The sequence below is a fragment of the Lissotriton vulgaris genome, chromosome 3_1 (genome assembly GCF_964263255.1).
Source record: "Lissotriton vulgaris chromosome 3_1, aLisVul1.2, whole genome shotgun sequence".
Taxonomy (NCBI): domain Eukaryota; kingdom Metazoa; phylum Chordata; class Amphibia; order Caudata; family Salamandridae; genus Lissotriton; species Lissotriton vulgaris.
This window is the reverse complement of record NC_141689.1, coordinates 464794496-464801504: the sequence shown is the minus strand read 5'-3', so window position 1 is coordinate 464801504 and position 7009 is coordinate 464794496.

Sequence of the window (7009 nt, the reverse complement as noted above, 5' to 3'; positions counted from 1 at the left end):
CTAAGCTCGTTCCAATGGCACCTTCTCTGTTAATATCTTAGGCCTGAATGCACATAATTGTGAACATTTTTGAAAAACAATTCAATACAATCTGAAAGTCCACTGGAGTAAGATAATATGTATAGTTTCAACATCATATAATACTGTTGTTGTTTTAAGTCTATTGACAACAGGAGAGTCAGTGATACAATTGAAGAGGTATGAGACAACTTCATCAATGTACAAACTAGGGCCTCAGTAGGATGGCGGACGGACCTGCGTCCGTCCACCACCCCAGAGTAGGAGGGACCGTCTGCAGGTGCAGCGGCGGTCCCTCCGTGCAGATTAGGATGTGACCGCCACCCTGGCGGTCACATCCTGTATATTTAACATTGCGGCGGGTGATGCTTGAAGCAGCACACGCCGCAATGTTAAATAAACCATGTTTTCCTCTGCGTGCACGAAGCAGCAGGCACCGCGTGGTGCCTGCCGCTTCGTGCACGCAAAGGCAGGGGGATACCATATGTACCCCCCATGTGCATCCCCCACACCATCTTCACCCCTGGGGGCCCACAATGGGCCCCCAAAGAAAGGTCTGTATGCCTTTCCACAGCGGAAATGCCGCCGTGGAAAGGCATTGGACCGACGCCATCCTAATATGGCTGGCGGTGTCTGATAGACACCGCCAGCCATGTTAGAGCTTTTCCTCGGTGGTCGGAAGGCGACCGCGGCGGAAAAGCGGCGGACGGAAAAAAGACCCCCCAGCCATCCTAATCTGGCGGGGGGTCTTTTTTCTGTCCGCAGCGGTTAATCCGCATCCTCCGGGCCGGCGGTGGCTTCCGCCGGCCTGGAGGATGCAGATTAACCGCAATCCTAATGAGGCCCTAGATAAGAAAAAGGGAACAAAAACACAGTTGTGGCCAACTACTTTAGACAGAGAAAATACATTGGTAGGTTTACTGTTGAGACCCCATCAAACTTTTGCAAAATAATCAGTATGTAACATGTAACATCATGACAATTGAGCACAGGCCATCGAGAACATTGTTAAATTCAACCTTTAAGTCAATAAAAACAGAAAACAAAGATGTTTCCTTCAGTGCAAGACATTTCTCTAAGTTTTACTGATTTCCTAAACATTCCAACTTGAAAACTGCCATATCCATAGCTACAGCACACGTTGAGTTTTGGAAAGAAGCATATGCCAGCAATTCATGCAAGTATTATCATGGCCAAACATAAGTTATGAGATTTATGAGAAAATGCCTCTTTTCATGTTGCCTCTGGTTTTTGCTGAATTCTATTACTGTTTTTTAGACTCTGCACACTGTCACACTGGTGTCCAGAGCTGAGTTTATGTTCTCTGACCCCTAAAACATGTAGACTTTGGTTAATACCTGATTAGCTTATTTAACTTGTCAACAAAGCCATAACATTTGATGCAGAAATACACCCATGGCTTGAAAAGTTAAATGTTATTCATGGACTTATTGTGCCATCCACTGATGTTTCAAAGGAAAACATGGCTTCAGGCTTATATTGCAGCCTGCCTGCTTCAGTGTAAAACCTGCAATATAACCTGTTAATACTTTTTTTAAAGATAACTCCCCACCCGTAAGAATATTAGTAAGTACGCCCCATGTAAGTCTTGCTGCCCAGAAGGAAGAGCACGGTATTTAAAAGTGGGATACGTAGAAAATCATTGTTACTGTGTCCCTACAGTGACAAGGCCATAAAGCTATTTTCATTGCACCAGGTCTATTTGCTTTATGTAGTAAACCAGAGAACAGATTAAAATACTAATTCCTCTATCTCAGGAATAGGACAAGCTAGTAAAATAAATAAACCACTATTTCTAATAGGTATTAAAAGTCTAATTCAATGGTGAAGTCGTATTTTTATAAATATTAAAGAAAAGTAACTTTTACAAAGTTACTCTTTACCTGCCTGAACTGTCAGAAGGCTTATCAGTATACGCCACTGCCAGCTCTAATTTGTGCTTAAGTCTGGAAATAGGTGTGAAATGCCTCCAAGGATCAAAGGATAGGTGACTTCTCTGAACTCGACAAAATATTCAGAGAGGGAGCTGTGGGTATTGTGTTACCACCACATTGTCAAACCCTGCTTTAGGGGTCTGTTGAGCCACATGTTACAACTGGGGCACACTTAAAAGGGAGAGAACATGATAACAAAACAATTCATGTGTATCTAAGGTCTGGAATATGCTTTTGTCCTATCATATTTCTATTTCTTGATTTGTTGTGGATATAGTGCCTGCTTCAAACTGGATTTTAGTGTTAGCCATGTGAAGACACTGGTAATTTCCCCATGACTTTCCCTGACACACTCAGCCCGTATGGCACAAGTTTAGTGGGGCTGAAGAGTTTTGCTATCTTGAAAATGCCTTAGCATATAACATGTTGGGTCTGTTTGGTGTAACACAACCAGGAACTACTGAAAAAGTGTGTATAGTTCCCACCTTGATTGTTTATTCCATTGGTTAGGGAATGCCCAGAAGTCGTACCCATGCCAGGCATACATTTTGTGCCCCAGGGAACCTCAGCAGAATACTGCTGCACCTGCCAAATGATAACAGGTAGACTCTGCATGTTATCCTTTCAGGCACTTGGCATCTGTGACCTGTAAGATTGGTGTGAGGAGGTTGGCCCCTTTTCCACTTGAAATACAAAGACAGAAATATCTCAAAGGAGGCTGATCCCCCGGTGGTTTGCGGAACATGAAAAAGCTGAAGAAGGGATTTCTGTGAAGAATCCCAACTGACCAATGGCACCTAGACATGGACAGGCTTTTGCTGTTGCACTAGTCTTGCCATCCTAAGAGTCTCTAAGTGCTCTCCTGAGGTCTTCAGAGACGTGGACATGCACTCCTGTGGTTGTTTGGGCACTCAAATACGTTTGGGAACTTAATCAAAACCTTTGCTTGAGAGCTCCTGCGAGTCAAGGGGACTGCAAAAAGCATCTGACTGGTAGTTCCATGGTGATGGTTGAATTTCAGATTTGTCCCCCTTGGAGAAGTTTTTCCTCTGAAAAAAGACAAAGTCAAAGCAACCTTTACAAACTTCCCTACTTCCAGAGTATAATGGGGCCAATATACTTGGTGTATCTGTCTGACGCACAATCTGGGTCGAACTCAAACTATGCCTAAGTCCTGGTCTACCGAGACTGTTGACTTCCATTGGTGCTTTGCCCTTCTTGGTGCTTTTTCCTCTTAAAATCTGTTGTTTTGGTGCCATTTTGCTTATTAACGTTTTCTCTATTTTTATCAATTGTAGAAAAATTGATATTGCATTGTATTTTCAACTTTGTAACTGATTTAGTACTTCTAAATGCTTTACACATTATTGTTAAGTCTTTCTGCTCTGTGCCATAGCTACCAGGGTTTGAGCTAAGGTTTGACTATATAAAACCTTTAAATGGACCTAACAAGTTTGTGACTTTATTATTTCGGGTTGACTACTTTCAATCACCCCAACCACTAATTCACTTTCTGTCAATATTCATAAACAATGCATGGTAGAGTCAGACATTTACATGAATAATTCACAAACGGGATGTAGCATGGCTATGCATAGGCATACATTACGTATGCCTGAATTTATGACTTTCAAGAATGTCTGTAGTGAACTGCAATCAAAACTGGAGTGATAAGTCAAATTGTTGTGCTGCCTTCTGAAGGAATCTTATTGATAAAACAGTCACAAAACAGTTCATATCTGTAACAAAGACCTTCTGAATGCATTTTGCTCAAGTTTCCATCTCATTTGTAACACTGGAATGGCAATCGCCTGAAACCTTGATGACACTTCAATTCTGGAAGAAGTTGCTGCGCGCCTACACCGTTCAAACTGTTGGTGGATTTCAACATATTCAAGCACAATGCACTGCTCATTATCCTGTCCTCCTTCAGGGAAAACAAAGGCAAATTGTTCAAATCGTCCAAATCACTCCTTGCATCATGACTCGCTTCGTAAAAATGGATTCTTACAACACTACATATAAACTGAGGTGTGCCAAAAGAATCCACACAATTGTCTTATCGATTCAACTTATACATTAGGCTGCTAGGCACCATAGTACAAAACAAAAATCAGCTCTAGCTATCAATATGCAGATAAAACCCAACTTTACCTCGGAGTTTTATCTCCTCAAATATAACACCTTTGCTTTGAACAATTACTTTGAAAAGCTATGGTGAAACCAACTAAAACAGAATATATTTCTCTACTCTAACAAATACATTTAGTCATTACAAAAATGGATAGCATTCCCTTCTCTCTACTAGATCTAGCTCCCTCACTCACCCTCTCTGTGAAATCTTATCTTTCATCATCGACCAAAACATCACCTTGACACAGTATACCACCCGACTTGCACAATTGCCTCAGCCATATGCCTAAAAAACCTCAAAGCCCCAGTTCCTCTTTTGGATGTTCAAACAGCAAAACAGGCGTGAAGGCTCTCAGCTCTTGATAACAGCAATGCAGTACTATTGGGTTTCCTAAACCTGCTCGTACGTCTCTCCTCTCAAAGCGAGTTTAGTAGTTGTAGCAACTGTACTTGTCACTGATGCAAAAAAGTTACACATTAAACGTTTTGGCAGTTGCAAACCCTCGATTTGCAAAAGTAGAGGGTGGCAACTGCTAAAACATTAGTTTCTTTTAGGAATCTGAAAACTTTTACCAACTCCTAAAATAGGTTTAGAAATGGATACAAAATCGCAATTTGGAAGGGGCATCCCTTAAAAAAATGTTATCAGTTACCACATGTATCAATGCTTTGTGATCAGAGTTTCAGTTGTAAACCATTGATAAGTTACTCTCAAGTTTGGGGTAGTAACTGATTTGCAGTAGGGAAGGAATCCCTTGAAACTGCCACCCCGATTTTCAAGGGGCTTCCTTTGCCTTTGAGAATCAGGGTGGCAGCATCAGGGGAGTAGGCAGTGGTCCAACTACATTTCAAAATAGAAAACTTTTTGTTTAAACGAAGCCCCTTAACAGGACTTGACTAGGAACTTAAAACAGCCCAGAAAAACTATTAAAATATCAATTCAGCCCCCATGTGAAGACGTGCTAATGCATGCTAGAACCCGGGCAGCTCTGTCAAGTTGCCACCAGGATAGCGTAAGGTGCACAACTGCTCCTGTAAGTGGCAAAAACGGCCTCCTAGGGCACCAGCTTCCTGGGGGATTGTCTGCCCATGCCCATACCCCTTTACCTTTAATGAAATCAGGCTGCTTTAAAAAAGGTGTTTTGCATTTTGAAATACAATCACTGTGACTGTGTTCTGCTGGCTCTTGCTGTCCACCAGCCCTGTGATTGTAGCCAATCATAGGGAGCTGAAAAAAAATCGTATTTGGCGAACTGACCTATTAGTACATAGGTTTGTTTACAAAGTCAGGTTGGAATGGCAAAAAGTTGGTGCTCAATTTGTAAATCCAGTCTTAGTGAATGACTCAAGGTAGCTCTCAATTTTACAAGGCGCCCTCAGCAGCCCATGTGACTAGGTCGGCAGATTAAAAATACTATTTATAAATAAATGAGTGAAAGAATTGCTTCCACGAACTTCTGATTTAGACTGCTGCTTCCTTGTTACAATGTCGATAAACAAAAACAGATTAACATGTGTTTAAAATACAATTATTGTTTTAAACATACTTAGCATTTACTGAGTGAAACGAACTAGAAAGGAATTCTACGTTTAACGACTAATATATGACAACCTCAACTCTTTCTTCATGTCACACCTTTCATGTACACATAAGTTTTAGAACCAATATAGTTGGGAAAAGGCGGTGGGCGCTGGCGATTATCTGGTATAAACGCTGAATGGCTTCTCTGAAATTCATTCTTCTTTCATTACAAAAATCCCTAGCACAAGCTAAGCATAACTCACATCGACCGAAGGGCACCGCTGTCTAAACACACCACGCTCATCGGTAGAAAATACGTTAGCCTGAAGACAGGCCTTACCATGAAACCGGCTTCATTGGCGTTGACCAGCAGGAACCGGAGGCCGCAGGTTCGTTTGCCACAAACTCTGGTCGGTCCCCTCGAAAGCCCCGCGGGAATGGAAGCGGAGGGAGTGACTGGCCTTCACGTGGCGTCCGAAACAGCTGACACGATCATGCCACAGCCTAGAATTTCCCCTCTGCAAACACACTGCGTATTGTGTTCTGACACAACGCATCAGGTGTACATTTCCGGTATTTGTAGTGTGATTGTGCTGGGAGTGTGTCATCAGTGAACTACTACTGCTGCTTCGACAGGGATCCCCGATAATGCGTGCCTGAAATCGCACTAGGCCGGCTGCCAGGTTATTCGGAGACTTGAGGCCTTTATAAAGCAGATTAAGGACTGAAGGAACAAACATATGATTTATCAGGAAAGCACCCTGAAAAAAGATGTTCGCATAAGATACATTTGGGAAACGTCACGTCACTAATGATTACACTCACAATAAATTGTGACAGCGCAAATTCATTTTTTTGCTAAAATTAATATTGATAATATTGACAAACTGGCACGTGCGTTTGCACAAACAGCGGCCAGCTTCCGTTTCCGGCCAACTAGGGAAGCTGAAAACGTGGTGTTAGCTCTGGAGGGACTTTTAAAGCGAGGCATTATGAGAACCTACTGAACTGCTGCACAGTAAGAGGATGCCCAGCTGCAGCGATTACTGGAATGTGGCTTTCACTTACAAAGAAAGTGGGTGCTCTAAATAACTTTCTCATTATAAAGAACAACAAGGGCACCCATTCGAGTCAGCATAGGACCGCGGGAATCATATTTCTAGAGCGACAGTGGTCCCATGCATAAGAGATATACGGGCACAAATAAATATAGACACAATGGAAGCTATATTCAATAATGACTTGTCCAGCCAAACGGAGGTTCAATTTTTACTTAGAAAAGGGTTAACACAAAGATACCTTCAACAGTTCTACGAAGTAGGGCACAAGCCTGTACCCAAACGTATACAGATTGGCATGGTGAAGAAAGTGGTCAAGAGTT